The sequence below is a fragment of the Oryctolagus cuniculus genome, chromosome 17 (assembly GCF_964237555.1).
Source record: "Oryctolagus cuniculus chromosome 17, mOryCun1.1, whole genome shotgun sequence".
Lineage (NCBI taxonomy): Eukaryota > Metazoa > Chordata > Mammalia > Lagomorpha > Leporidae > Oryctolagus > Oryctolagus cuniculus.
The window spans coordinates 43,439,465-43,453,907 of NC_091448.1; the positions used below are offsets into that span (position 1 = coordinate 43,439,465).

Below are 14,443 nucleotides of genomic sequence, written 5' to 3' on the forward strand. Positions count from 1 at the left end.
TGCGGAGGGTTGGGCAAAGCTGAGGGAATGTACAGAAACACAGGCAGCCTGTGACTGCAACTGTCTTCCAGACCCTTGTCTTGTCTTTAATTCCATATTAATTGTTCTGTCTTTAATGTTTAACTCCTAGATGTGTCAGCACATCTGCCCTGGCCCTGCCCATTTCTTTTTGTAAGGTTTATTTATGGGGCTAGCATTGTGGCATAAGGGGTTCAGCTGCCACCTGTGAGGCCAGCATCCCATATGGGCCACCAGTTCAAGTCCTGGCTGATCTATTTCTGATCCAGCTTCCTACTAATGTGCCTGGGAGAGCAGTGGAAGATGACCCAAGTCCTTGGGCCTCTGCACCCACATGGAGACCCAGATGAAATTCCTGGCTTTGACCTGGCCCAACCAAAGCCTTTGAGGCTATTTGGGGAATGAACCAGCAGATGGGAGATCTTTGTCTTTCTCCCTCTGTAACTCTGTAACTCTACCTTTCAAGTAAATAAATAATTTATTTATTTACTTGAAAGGCAGAGTGAAAGCGAGAGAGAGAGAGAGCTCTTCCATCTACTGGTTCACTCCTCAAATGGCTGCAGCAGCCAGGTCTGGTCCGGGCGGAAGCCAGGATCCCAGGACTCCATCCAGGTCTCCCACCTAGGAGGCGAGGGCCCAAGCACTTGGGCCATCTTCCACTGCTCTCCTAGGTACATTCACAGGAAACTGGATCAGAAGCAGAGCAGCCAGGACTGGAACTGGCGCTCCAGTATGGGATGCCTGCATTGTAAGCACCCCCTTAACCTGCTGCACCACAGTGCTGGCCCCTGGCCTTGCCCATTTCTGAGGGCCATCCTGGGCCTTGGTCTCTCTGCTGTGTCTCATATGACCCCTCCAGTTGGTTGGATAAGGGTGGGCATGTCACTCTGAGGCAGCCAGAAGTGCCTGATGGGTGACTGATAGCAGAGTCACCGTCCAAAAGTCCCCAGACAGAAGGTGGGGACAGGAGTTGTGGGGTGCAGAGAGCAGACTGTTGCAGGAGGAGCAGGAGCCGAGTGGTCGGGCTTAGGACCAGGATGCTCCAGTCAGGCAGTATGAAAAAACCGCAGGCCCCGGACAGGACTGCCTCTGGGGGTCCCACACTCTCCCTGGATTGCGTGACTCCTAGCTGTGGGTCCCACTTCCCAGCTTCCTTATTACCCAACATATTCTACAATAAACTCTGACTCCCCAGGATCACCTGTGAGCACCTGCATTTCTGTATCCTCCGGCACAGCCAGATGCAGACTTGATTGCTTTATGGAGGAAGTCTACTTCACAGTACTCCCGACAGCCAACGGTTCGCCAGGGCTGAGGAAGGCAGGGAGCGCAGCCTGCATGGCAGACACTGGAAACACCCTGACGTCGAATTGGCTGGGGTGCCAGAAAGTGGAGAGCTTTTCCAAATTCACGTTGGGAAGACAGCCTTTCACAGCCTCGTAAGCCTCTACAGCGAGCTCGTGGGGAAGCCATCTGTCCCACGTGGACTCGGGAGACTCTGTCTCCCTGAGGTGAGAGGTTAAATCCCTTGCGCAGTTACACAGCACTTGCTGCCTAAGATCTGACGTCCCACGTGCTGTAACCCAGAGGGATGAGGATCGGCGGTGGGGAAGGCTTCCCAGACGAGGGAACGCCTGAACGAGGTCTGGCTTGGTGTTTTTGATGTGTGCTGCCTCTCTTGTTCAGCTTTTGCTTTTTAGTGTAACTTGATGAGTTTTAACATCCATGTCCACTGAAATAACCGCCAGCATGTGGAGGCCAGTTCCATCACCCCCAAGCACCCGCGCATGATGGGGACAGGGGCTAGGTCTAGCAGCTGAGGTGGCTGCATCCCATTTCCCAGTCCCTGGATCCGAGTCCTGGCTCTGCTCCTGACGCCAGCTTCCTGCCACTGCACACTCTGGAAGGCAGCGGTGATGGCTCAAGCAGCGGAGTCCACGTAGGGACACTGGATCGAGTCTGGGCTCCTGGCTTTTGTCTGACCCCACCCCAGCTGTTGAGGGCATTTAGAGAATGAATCAGCAGTTGGGAATTTTCTCTCTCTCTCCCTCTTGAGTAAACAAATATTTTTAATTTTAAAAACAACTTCATTCTGCCCTTTCGTAGTTCCACTTGACCCCCAACCCTGCCCCAGCAACCACTGATGTCGTCCCCATGGTTACAGCTGTGCCTTTTCTCGACTGGCTTGTCAACGGAGCCGCACCGTGTGTAACGCTCTGAGACGGACCTCTCCCCGGCAGAATGCCTCTGGGAGCCACTCCCATCGTCGGGACAGTGTGTTCCATTCATTGCTGAGAGGTCACCCACCGTAGGGAGAGGCCATGGTTTCACCACTCAGCCGCTGAAGGACGTACGGGTGGCTCCCAGCTTTTGACAGTGAGGAGGGGCCCTGATGTAAACTCTCGTGAACAGGTTTTGGTGTAGACCCAAGTTTCATTTCCCTCAGGCTGGGGCTGCCAGGTCTGCTAGAGGGTGTCTATGACGGTGCAGACCACTCTTCCAGGGTGGCTGTCCCATTGCCAGCAACATGCCAGACTCCCAGCTGCACCGTGTACTAGCCGGCACCTGGTACGTATCACCCAGTGTTGGTGTGCCCATGTTACTATTTTTATTTGAAAGGCAGAGCAACAGAGAGTGAGAGCGAGAGTGAGATAGGTATCTCCAGATCTCCCACTTGGGTGGCAGGGACCCCAGTACTTGAGCCATCACCTGCCGCCTCCGAGCGTGTGCACTAGTAGGAAGCTGGATCAGAAGCAGAGGAGACGAGACTCAAACAGGCGCCCCAGAATGGCATCTTAACCTGCCACAATGCCATCCCCCATATGAGTTTTGTAACATGCTCCTTGTTTTTCCTTAAGAGTACACGTGAATGCTTTTCCAAGTCATTCTTCTTTCACTGAATCATTTGTTGTGAGATTCACTTTTTCCCTTTATTATATCTTAACGTAATGTTTCATATATTCAAAATCAAGCATGTTACGTTAAAAGTGTAACACCACTATGACCGACCATGGACTCCCTTCTGGCGAACAGGAAAGAATCTGAGGAACACTGCCCGCCCTCGCGGCGCACACGCATCACACACGGGTCTGTACACACGGCGGCAGTGCTGTGCAGGAGTGAGGCCATCCTCCTGTCGCTGTGGTTAACTGGCTCACACAGGCCCCCAGGCAGCGAGCAGCAGAGGGAGGACAGGCGCCTTGGGGGTAAGGAGCAAGAGGACCTGCTGCTGGACAGGCATGGAGCAGAGGCAGCCAGGTGACCCCGGCTTCCTGCAGGTGGCGACTGAGGGGCAGGCAAGAGGAGGAGCTGATTTAGGGATGGGAACTCAAAGTAGGTGGCACTAAGGTTGAAAGGCCCAAGGGATGAATGCCGGGCCATGGACTGGGTGAGTGCGTGGACAAATGGACGAACGGCGACTCCTAGGTGAGGGCGTTCACAGCCCAGCAGAGGCCGGCTCTGGCCAGCTGTCAGGAGGAGCCGGGAGAGCCCTGGAAGGGTTTGCAGCTGTCGCCAAGGGGTTAGGGCACCAAGGACACACATGGCGTTCGGGGCTGGTTGTTCTCAGCGACAGTCATCAGGTGCCCCGGACTCAGCACCTCCTGCACCCAGGAGTGGCTGCCCCTGTCTCTCTGGGGCTGGATTTGGGGTGAAGGCTCCACCCAGCACAGGGGCCCGCCACCATGCCACCCCACTGAGGACAAGGCTCGTTGCTCGGCAAGCAGGGCCGGAGGGCAGAGGCGGAGGGCTGGGCAGTCTCCAACCTTCCCTCTCAGGAGACAGAGGGCTCTTCAGAATTCATTGCAATGCCCACCAAAGAGCTCCAAAGATAGGGTTTAGCTGGGGTGAAATAAAAATAGTTGGAGTGAACACATGACAATTTCATCTCATTCCACGGGCATCTATGGGGTTCTAATATTGGAGAGCTTTAATCCATCACTAAACTCCCATCTGTCCTGTCATTCTGTGGGCATTTCTGAAGATGTCCAAACCCCAACTGTGAGCCCCGACAGCTTGCTGTCCTTGGTTTCTCAGCAAGAGGAGAGCTGTCGGAGGTGACAGCACTCGATGACCGTGCGCAGGAGGAAGGAAGGAAGGAGGGAGGGGAGGGGAGGAGAAGAGCAGAAAGGAAGGGGGGGTGCTGCTGCACTCCTCTGGGCTTTGGGTTCAGAATTTCCGTCGTCTTGGATTCGAGTCAAAGCCTGACACCTCTGCAGCTGACCCTCTGCACCAGAGCCTTTTCCTCCAGATACCTGTGCCACACCTGCCCGGCTCCTTCAAGCCTTGTTTGTTCCTGTGTCCCGTCCTCTTGAGGCCAGCCCTGCCACCTCCTCTTTCTCTCAACCCTGCTGACCCGCCCTCTGCTCTGTGCGTCTGTGCCAGAGCTGAACGCCACGCCCTGTACGGTTTGCTTATTTGTTTGTTCATTGTCCGTGTCCCCCTAGAGTGGAGGCCGCACAGCGGCAGGACATCTGTGGTTTCAGTCACTGTCATAGCCCGGGTGTGGGATGAACGTGTTGGCCCATGTGGCGAAGAAGAAGCTGTTTGGTAACTGCAGCTGCTGCCACCCTTCAGGGGGAGCGAGCCCTAAGGGCAAGCATCCCGGGCTGGGGGAGCCTGGAGGTGCCCTGCACACACTCCGTGTCCGTGTTCGGGAGTATGCCGCGAGCCAGCGGGCGAGATCCTCTGCCAGCAGCCCCTTGAAGGCCACGGCCCTCACCCCCTCGTCCTCTCGGGCTCAGTGGCCACCAGCCAAGTCCAAACCCCACACATGTGGCTCCCACCCGGCAAGTGGGGAGTCGTCACCAACACCCTCTGCCCTGTCCTCACTATCAGTGCTGTGTGTACAAAAGCAGTTTTCTTGTCCCCTGCAGACGGCAGGGTGGCTGCCGGGGCTCACGTAGCCAGAGGAGAGGCCCTGGGGAGCGGTCCAGGAAAGCACTGGACAGCAGTCATCTGTCTGGAAAATATTAGTCCATGGTCTACACAGCCTGAGCCTGGACATGCTTTCTCTTTCGTGGCCAGAAATAAACAGTTTTTGGTCTCAGAAAAACATAGGACTTTCCCTGGTCTGTCGCTGCCAGCCTTGGCTCACCGAGTCACGGGGCAGACTCCTCCCGCAAGGCAAGGCCAGGCTGGGCAATCTGAAGAGCGATGAGACATCTCAAGCCCGAGGCTGGGTTCTTCCCTCAAGCGGAGTTTCTTGGAAGTCTCCGGCGTTTCCAGCAACAGCTGGCAAACCTTGGCCAGGTGTGGCATCCTTCGGAAGCATGCGGGGAGTCAGGAATTCACAGAGGAGGCGAACTAGCAGCTATTGCCCAATGCCCCTCACCTTGCCCTGGGCAACTCCAGACGCTGCCAATTCTAGGGCCAGGCCTCACCCCTCCATCTCTTCCTCCTGGGCCACAGGCTAGGGACCCTCCCCAGCTCTGAACACATGATAGGGGGTCCAGAGTCTAGTTATAGGCAGGGGCTCAGCATTAAATGCAGGCCTCTGATCCCAACAGATCCAGGGGTCAAAATGGTCCTGGAACAACTGGACTGCCACACAGAATATAATGAACCGGGACCCTACCTTGTTTCTATCACAGATATCAATTCTTTTTTTTTTTTTTTTGGACAGGCAGAGTAGACAGTGAGAGAGACAGAGAGAAAGGTCTTCCTTTGCCATTGGTTCACCCTCCAATGGCCGCCATAGCTGGCGCGCTGCGGCCAGCGCACCACACTGATCCGAAAGCAGGAGCCAGGTACTTCTCCTGGTATCCCATGCGGGTGCAGGGCCCAAGGACTTGGGCCATCCTCCACTGCACCCCCAGGCCACAGCAGAGAGCTGGACTGGAAGAGGGGCAACCGGGACAGAATCCGGCTCCCCGACCGGGACTAGAACCCGGGGTGCCGGCACCGCAGGCGGAGGATTAGCCTATTGAGCCATGGCGCCGGCCCACAGATATCAATATCCATTACACAATTACACGGCCACAGATATCAATTACAAGCCTAGACATGAAAGGTCAAATGATAAAGCCTCTGAAAGAAAACCTGGGGGAGTATGTTTCATGATCTTGGGACAGGCAAGGACTTCTCAAATAAAACATGAAAAAGCACTAACTTTAAAGGAAAAGATTGATAGATTGGGCCTTTTAAAATTAAAACCTTTAATTCATCAAAAAATGACATTCAGGGTCTGGCGCTGTGGTGTAGTGGGTAAAGCCTCCACCTGCAGTGCCAGCATCCCATTTGGGTGCCGGTTTGAGTCCCAGCTGCTCTACTTCCGATCCAGCTCTCTGCTATGACCTGGGAAAGCAGTGGAAGATGGTCTAAGTCCTTGGGCCCCTGTACCCACCTGCGAGACCTGGAAGAAGCTCCTGGCTCCTGGCTTCAGATTGGCCCAGCTCCAGCGGTTGCAGCCAATTGGGGAGTGAACTTGAGGATGGAAGACCTCTCTCTCTCTCTCTCTCTCTCTCTCTCTCCTTCTCTCTCTGTATAACTCTGACTTACAAGTAAATTAAATCTTTAAAAAATGATATTAAAAAAATTGGCGGGCCATGGGGGCCAATGCTATGGCATGGTGGGTAAAGCCACCCCCTGCACTGTCGGCATCCCATATGGGCGCTGATTCGAGTCCTGGCTGCTCCACTTCCAATCCAGCTCTCTGCTATGACCTGGGAAAAGTGTAGAAGATGCCAAAGTGCTTGGGTCCCTGCACCTGCATAGGAGACCAAGAAGAAGCTCCTGGCTCCTGGCTTCGGATCAGCTCAGCTCTGGCTATAGCAGCCACTTGGGGAGTGAACCAGTGGATGGAAGATATCTCTCTCTCTCTTGCCTCTGCCTCTGCCTTTCTGTAAGTCTGCCTTTCAAATAAATAAATCTTTAAAAAAAAATCTGGGTGCCAGTGTAGTAGCATATCAGGTTAAACCACTGTGTGTGATACTAGCATCCCATATGAGCACCAGTTCAAGTTCCAGCTGCTCCACTTCCAATCTAGCTCCCTGCTAATGCACCTAGGAAACCAGCGGAACATGGCCCCAGTGCTTGGGTTCCTGCCACCCACATGAGAAGCTCAGACAGAGTTCCTAGCAACTGAACTAGCCCTGGCTGTTTCAAGTATTTTAGAAGTGAACTAGTGGATAGAAGTGCTCTCTTTCGCTCGCTTGCTCTCTCTCTCTTTCAAATAAATATACAAATCTGTTGAAAATAAAAATATAAAAGAAAATACAAAGAATTGGGAAGTTTCTAAAAGGATGGCATGTGGATCAAAAGCATCACCAGGAGCTCAGGACAAATCCTCTGAGGATCACAGGTACAGGTGCAGGGACAGGCTTTTGGGGAGTGAACCAGTAAATGGAAGACATCTTTGTGTGTGTGTGTGTGAGTGTGTGTGTGTATCTTCTGTCTCTCCTTCTAACTCTTTCAAACAAATAAAATTTTTAAAAAGATATTAGAAAAAATTAAAAGGGGACAGGCATTGCATAGTGGGTTAAGCCCCCACTTGGGACACCCACATCATTTATCAGAGTGCCTTGGATGGAGTCCTACGTCTGCTTTCAATCCAGCTCCCTCCTAATGCACACCCTGGAAGGTAGCAGGTGATGGTCCAAGTACTTAAGTCCCTGCCACCCACAGTGGAAGACCCAGATGGAGCTCCAGCTCCCAGCTTTGACCTGGTCTAGCCCTGAATGTTCTAAGCTAGTGCATGGGAGATTTCTGTCTCGCTCGCTCTTTTTTTTTTTCAATTTTATTTGTTTTATTTATTTATTTTTTCATTTTTGACAGGCAGAGTGGACAGTGAGAGAGAGAGAGAGAGACAGAGAGAAAGGTCTTCTTTTTTGCCATTGATTCATCCTCCAATGGCAGCCGCGGCTGGCGCGCTGCGGCCGGCACACCGCGCTGATCCGAAGGCAGGAGCCAGGTGCTTCTCCTGGTCTCCCATGCGGGTGCAGGGCCCAAGGACTTGGGCCATCCTCCACTGCACTCCCGGGCCACAGCAGAGAGCTGGCCTGGAAGAGGGGCAACCGGGACAGAATCCGGCTCCCCAACTAGGGCTAGAACCCGGTGTGCCAGCATCGCAGGCAGAGGATTAGCCTATTGAGCCGCAGCGCCGGCCTCGCTCACTCTTAAATAAATAAATACACTTTAAAATGAAGTACAAAAGCTACATGTTTGTCACGCTTATATCTAACAAAGGATTTGTATCAAAAATACATATATATCAACATTTTTAAAATATTAGTTATTTGAAAGGCAGGAGGAGAGAGAGAGAAAGAGAATTCTTCGCATCCATTGGTTCACTCTTCAAATGCTCACATTAGCCAGGGCTTGGCCAGCCTGAAGCCAGGAGCTCAGAACTCCATCCCGGCCTCCTACACGGATGGCAGAGCCCCACAACCTTGGGCCATCATCTGCTGCCTTCCCAGGCGTGTTAGGAATCTGGATGGAAAACAGAGTGTCCAGGACTCAAACCAGCATCCAATTTGAGATGCAAGCATCCTAAGCAGAGGCTTAACCACAACACCTGCCCTCAAACTTTTATATGCCAACAAGAAAAAGACAAGTAACTCTGTCTCCAGAGATACTGGAAGATGTTGTACTTCATGAAAGAGAACATGCAGGTGGCAGCCAACATTTGAAAAGGTGTTCAACATCATTAGTCATCAGGAAAATGCAAGCCGAATACCACACAAGGTGTCGCCGCCCGCCAGCCCAAGGGGCCGTCACTGGAAATCCGGACAGCACTGCTCTTGATAGGAAGCAGCTCCACTGGCGGGGTGGGAAGTGGCACAGCTGCTTTGGAGAGCCTTTGGCGACAGCCACTGAAGCCACGCACAGGTGTCTCTCCCGACCTGATAGTAGCATTCCCGCCACCTCACCAGAGTGCTTATGGTCACCAAGTCATTTAGCAGCCTAGTAATTGTATCCAAGGGTGACAATAACCCCCCTGACTCAATACACTGTGATGCATTGGCATAATGAACAGCAGGGATCCACCCAGCCAGCAGTAGCCCAGAGGCCAACCTGCCAGAGTTCTCATTTGTGGACTGTCTACTGCTGTGTTCAAGCCACAGTGACAGAGCAGAGTGTGGTGATAGACACTGCATGTCCTGCATAGTCAAAAAGATGTTACCAACTGACTCTTTACACAAAGAGTTTGCTGACCCCTGCTAACAGCAATGAAAAAAAGACAGCATCCCTTACCCAAAATGTTTAGGGTCAGAAGTATTTCAGAATCCAGATGGTTGGAGTATTTGCATATGCATAATGAGAATCTTGGGGGTGGGACCCAAGTCTAAATATGAAATTCATTTATGTTTCACATACACCCTAGACACATAGCCTGGAGGTAATTTTAGACACTATTTTTAGGGTGCCTGCGTTTTCACTGTGATCCATCACATGAGATCGGGGTGGGATTTTCCATCTGTGCCCGAAACGCTTCAGACTTTGGAGTCTGATTTTTGACTTAGGGAAGCTCAGCCTGGACATGCAGAAACCTGGTGGATTCACAGACGTGACACTGAGCAAGAGAGGCCAAACACCAGAGTCCACCGCACACACCTTCCCTTATACCATTCCAGAAGCAGAGAGAAGGAGCCGATGGTGGCAGAGCCGAGAGTCAGGGAGGGGGAGGCGGGGCACAGAGGAGCCCGTGTGCCTTACTTTGAAGGCCCACGGTTGTGTGATCTAGCGACCCTCCAGCGAGCTGCACAACCAGGTCTTGTGCACGTCATTGCCTGGAACTTTCCCTCAGTGTTCCAAAGGGAAAGAGAATGCTGGCCTCTAGGCAAGGCCCTGCGTGCAAAGCAGGGGGAGCTGCTTTCTCCTTTGGCCAGAGACTGGACTCAGTATCAGTGCAGCCACATCATAGTCCTGAGTAGAACGCCTCGCAGTGGTGGCATCCCTACCCATCCACAGGACAGCATGTGTAACACCACGTGACCCCGTCAACCTGGCTCCCTGCCCGTGCTGCTCAAGCCTCAGCACACTGGGCGTCTGCTGGGAGCTAGCTGGCAACACCGCCAGGTCCTGGACTCGCTTGCCCCAAGTTCTAGTTCTTCCAAGTCCTGGCTGGACTCCAGAAAGTGCAGAGCCAACCAGTCCCACAAGGGATTCTGATGCAGGTTAATCCAGGACTGCGCTCCATAAACTGCCACGCAGCTGAGGCAGTGCACATGAGGATGCAGCGGGGAAGCCAGCACGCGGAATTGTTCTGGATGAGAAAGGAAATGCGGCCGAAAGAGCCGGAGATGGCCTGCATCAGAGACATTGACGTGGCTGTCGGGTCTACTGAGACGCTGGGGAGGGTTCCATGGCTGACATTGGAGAATGTGGGTTCAGTTCCTGATTCCAGCTTCTAGCTAATGAGGACCTCGGGAGGCAGCAGGGACAGCTCGAGCAGCTGGGTTCCCGCCTCCAATGTGGGGGACCCAGAACTGAGTTATCAGCTACCAGCTCCACCCAGCATAGTTCTAGCCATTGCGGAGGGTGAGGGGTAAACCAGAGGATGAGAGCTGTTTCTCAAATACATTTTTACAAAAGCAAACAAGGTGTATGCATATTCTGAGACTTGAAAGAAAGCAGTGGATGGGTGACACATCAGTATACGCCCCTAAGCATGAAACATCTCGGAAGACACAACACAGAACACTACAGTAGTGATCGGCTCTAGGGAGGGAAACTGGTCAGGGTTGGGAGTGAGACCATTTTTATTCTCTACTTCAATACTGTTTGACATTTTTTTGCCCTACAGAAACATTTTTTAAAAAGATTTTATTTATTTATTTGAGAGAGAGAATTACAGACAATGAGAGGGAGAGACAGAGAGAAAGGTCTTCCTTCCGTTGGTTCACTCGCCAAATGGCCACAACGACTAGAGCTGCGCCGATCCGAAGCCAGGAGCCAGGAGCCAGGAGCTTCTTCCTGGTCTCCCATGCGGGTGCAGGGGTCCAAGCACTTGGGCCATTTCTACTGCTTTCCCAGGCCACAGCAGAGAGCTGGATTGGAAGAGGAGCAGCCGGGACTAGAACTGGCACCCATACGGGATGCCGGCACTGCAGGTGGAGGATTAACCTACCTCGCCACGGCGCCAGCTCCCAGAAACTTTTTTAAGATTTATTTTATTTGAAAAGCAAATACAGAGTTACAGAGAGAGAGAGAGGGAGAGACAGAGAGAGATCTTCCATCTGCTCAAATAGCTGCAATAGCCAGAGCTGGGCCTGTTCCAAAGCCAGGAGCCAGGAACTCCATCCAGGTCTCCCACATGGGTGGCACAGCCTCAGGCACTGGAACCATCTTCTACTGCTTTTCCAGCCACATTAGCAGATCCGGTATAAACTTTATCTACTAAAAATATTAAAGATAGGAGTCCGCAGGTTAAGCCACTGCTTGCTAGGCCGGCATCCCATCTTGGGACACTGGTTCCAGTCCCAGCTGCTCCCCTTTTGGTCCAGCTCCCTGCTAATGCACCTGCAAAGGCGGAAGAGGTTGCCCGAACGTCTGGGCCCCTGCACCCACGTGGGAGACCCAGGTGGAGTTCCAGACTCCTGGCTTCAGCCTGGCCCAGCCCTGGCCATCAGGACCATTTGAGGAGTGAACCAGCAGATGGAAGATTTTCTCTCTCTCTCTCTCTCTCTCTCTCTCTCTCTGTTGTTCTGCTCTTAAAATAAATCTTTAAAATATTAAAGTATCTGTTTTAAATCGAGGCAGGTAGAACGGACAAGAGAGAGGGAAGGAGGCAGCAGAGCGTAGTCAGCTGAGCCTGGTTCTTGAGAAGCCAGCTGAGAGGTGAGAGCCCTCCCAGAGCACGAAGGAAGCCTGGGCCCCAGATTCTCCGCGGGCCACGGCTGTTCACCTGGCCGGGCTCCCTCCTCCATCGCTGCACCCACTCGGCGGGAGGGATGTCCTGAAGCCACGCCTACTCCCTGGATGGGACACTGTGATGTGCCAGTGTGTTACTGTGCCAGCAGTGCAGGCGTTCTGTAACTATCTCTGGCCTTTAGTGGCCAGGGTTGAAACAAGAAGATTCAAGTGCCGAAGGCGTACATGGTTGGAAATCACACCAAGGGCTTCTGCTTGCTGTCGGAGTGCCAAGAGCAGAGAGAGGCAGGCCTGGGCAGTGGTCAAGGCTCCAGGCCCAAGGCCACCTGGGGCCCAGGCCGGCTTTTCCACCTGGAGACCACAGCACCGTAAGGAGCATCGTTTCCCATACCCAAGGATGGAATCTACGGCGCAGGCTTGTGGTGAGAATTAAGAGCATGGATGTCCACAGTGGTTCGGCAGGGAACAGGCAGGCAGCAGCTGTTAGCCAGTCAAGCCCTTGTGTCTTGTTTGAATTTGAGTAACATCCTGTGAGGCAGGAAGAGACTGCTGGTGTGGTTTACCCTGCTATCCTGGCACTTAGATAATTAGACCCCCTGTGTCTCTGAAGCCAAGCCCAGGGTTTGCTCTATTCCATCAGTGTTTCCTAAACTCTGTTCCAACTTTCAGTTGCTCACCAAAATGCTGATAAGCGTTCCTCCAAATCAGGGCTGAGTGAGCACCGAGTGGTGAGTGAAGTTAGCGTTAGCGTAGGGTTAGGTTAAGCTATTGCCCACAGGGTTTGTCAGAGCCCTTGAAGAGCCAAGCACACCTGTGACTAAGAGCGGGCACCTCTCCCACATCCTGGGCCATCCCACGGTTTTTTCCATGCAAGACTTTTCACACCCAGGGGAACATTAGGGCTATGTGCAAAGTGGCTCTGGGACTGTTACAGGATGTTACGGGGCAAACCCGATTAGGAGAAGGTGGAACTATCCAACATCTGTTTTCATGCCAGTTTCCACCAAAGAGAATTGGAGTGTAAAACACACTGGGGCGTGGTGGTGAGGGTGGAGGTGACGGATCTTGGGAAGAATCTGAGGAAAAGACTGAGATCTGAGTTCAAATCCGTCCCCACCCCCCAGCAATGGCAAGGCCTTTGTTTTCTCAGAATCTCCATCGCTCCCTTTATTAGGCACAGAGTAAGCATCCACTTCACTTGGTTGATTTCAGATGAAATGTGCAGACCCCATCACTGGCTCTGTGTGATGTGGCAGAAGCGAAGGGAGACAGGTTTGCTAAAGTAATTGTGGTGATAGAAATGTCTGAGCCTCAGAGGCTGCTGAGGGAGCCCATTCTATCCCAGGACGGAGGAAAAAAAAAAAAAAAAGAAGTTAAATGTCTGTGTCTCTGAACTGCTTGCCGCTCGAGGATTTCTCACGCTTAGTTTTCTATCTGTGATACTTAGAAGGCTCACCATTGCAAACAGCAGGCAGCCAAGTCTAAACTGGATAAAAAAGATATATATGTAGAGGCCGGCGCTGCGGCTCACTAGGCTAATCCTCCGCCTTGCGGCGCCGGCACACCGGGTTCTAGTCCCGGTCGGGGCGCCGGATTCTGTCCTGGTTGCCCCTCTTCCAGGCCAGCTCTCTAATGTGGCCTGGGAGTGCAGTGGAGAATGGCCCAAGTCCTTGGGCCCTGCACCCCATGGGAGACCAGGAGAAGCACCTGGCTCCTGCCATCGGATCAGCGCGGTGTGCCGGCCGCAGCGCGCCGGCCGCGGCGGCCATTGGAGGGTGAACCAACGGCAAAGGAAGACCTTTCTCTCTGTCTCTCTCTCTCACTGTCCACTCTGCCTGTCAAAAAAAAAAAAAAAAAAGATATATATGTAGGGAATTTGCCAAAGTTAATAAAAGTCAGATGGGGTTTTACCCATTTGTGACGTCACTGGAGCGGGTGGGGATCTCACCCCCAGGAAGCTCAGTGCCCAACCCTGGAAAAACCCACGACTCATCACTGATTAGACGACCTACACGGCCCTAATCTCTAGGGACCCATACAAACTCACCAACAAGTGGCCTGCAGCTGCTCTTGTCCCCTTTCTCCAGAGGGGACCATCTGGGATGGGTGACTCTCCAACTCATCAGCTGGGCACCCCTAGCAGCTACCAGGATTTCTGGAAGGAGTTTACAAAAGCATAGTCCAAATCCTGCGATTTTAATAGAAAACAAAACTCACCAAATCTCTTGACTGATAGAGATATTTTTAAAACTGTAAAAAATAATCATTATGGGGCCGGCTCTGTGGCACAGCAGATAAAGCTGCCAACTGCAGTGCCGACATCCCATATGGGCGCCATTCAAGACCTTGCTACTCCACTTCCCATCCAGCTTCCTGCTAATGTACCTGGGAAGGCAGGGGAGGATGGCCAGAGTCCTTGGGCCCCTGCCACCCAAATGAGAGACTCAGAAGAAGCTTCTGGCTCCTGGCTTCAGCCTGGCCCAGCACTGGCCATTGCAGCCATTTGGAGAATGAGCCAGTGGATCAAAGATCTCTGTGTGTGTGTGTGTCCTCCTTGCTAACACTGCCTTTCAAATAAATAAAAAATTAATCTTAAAAAAAAAGTAAACAAAAA

General features: G+C 52.6%; 1 protein-coding gene and 1 non-coding gene across 2 annotated transcripts in view; one reads left to right on the forward strand and one right to left on the reverse strand.

The window, feature by feature from the left end:
* Positions 1–14,443, reverse strand: part of LYRM9 (LYR motif containing 9) — a 103,016-nt gene that overhangs the window by 7,924 nt on the left and 80,649 nt on the right. The gene's annotated exons all lie outside the window — the stretch shown is intronic.
* Positions 13,049–13,181, forward strand: LOC127484519 (small nucleolar RNA SNORA66). Its single transcript, XR_007911580.1, has one exon. It is a non-coding gene; the product is annotated as a small nucleolar RNA SNORA66 (small nucleolar RNA).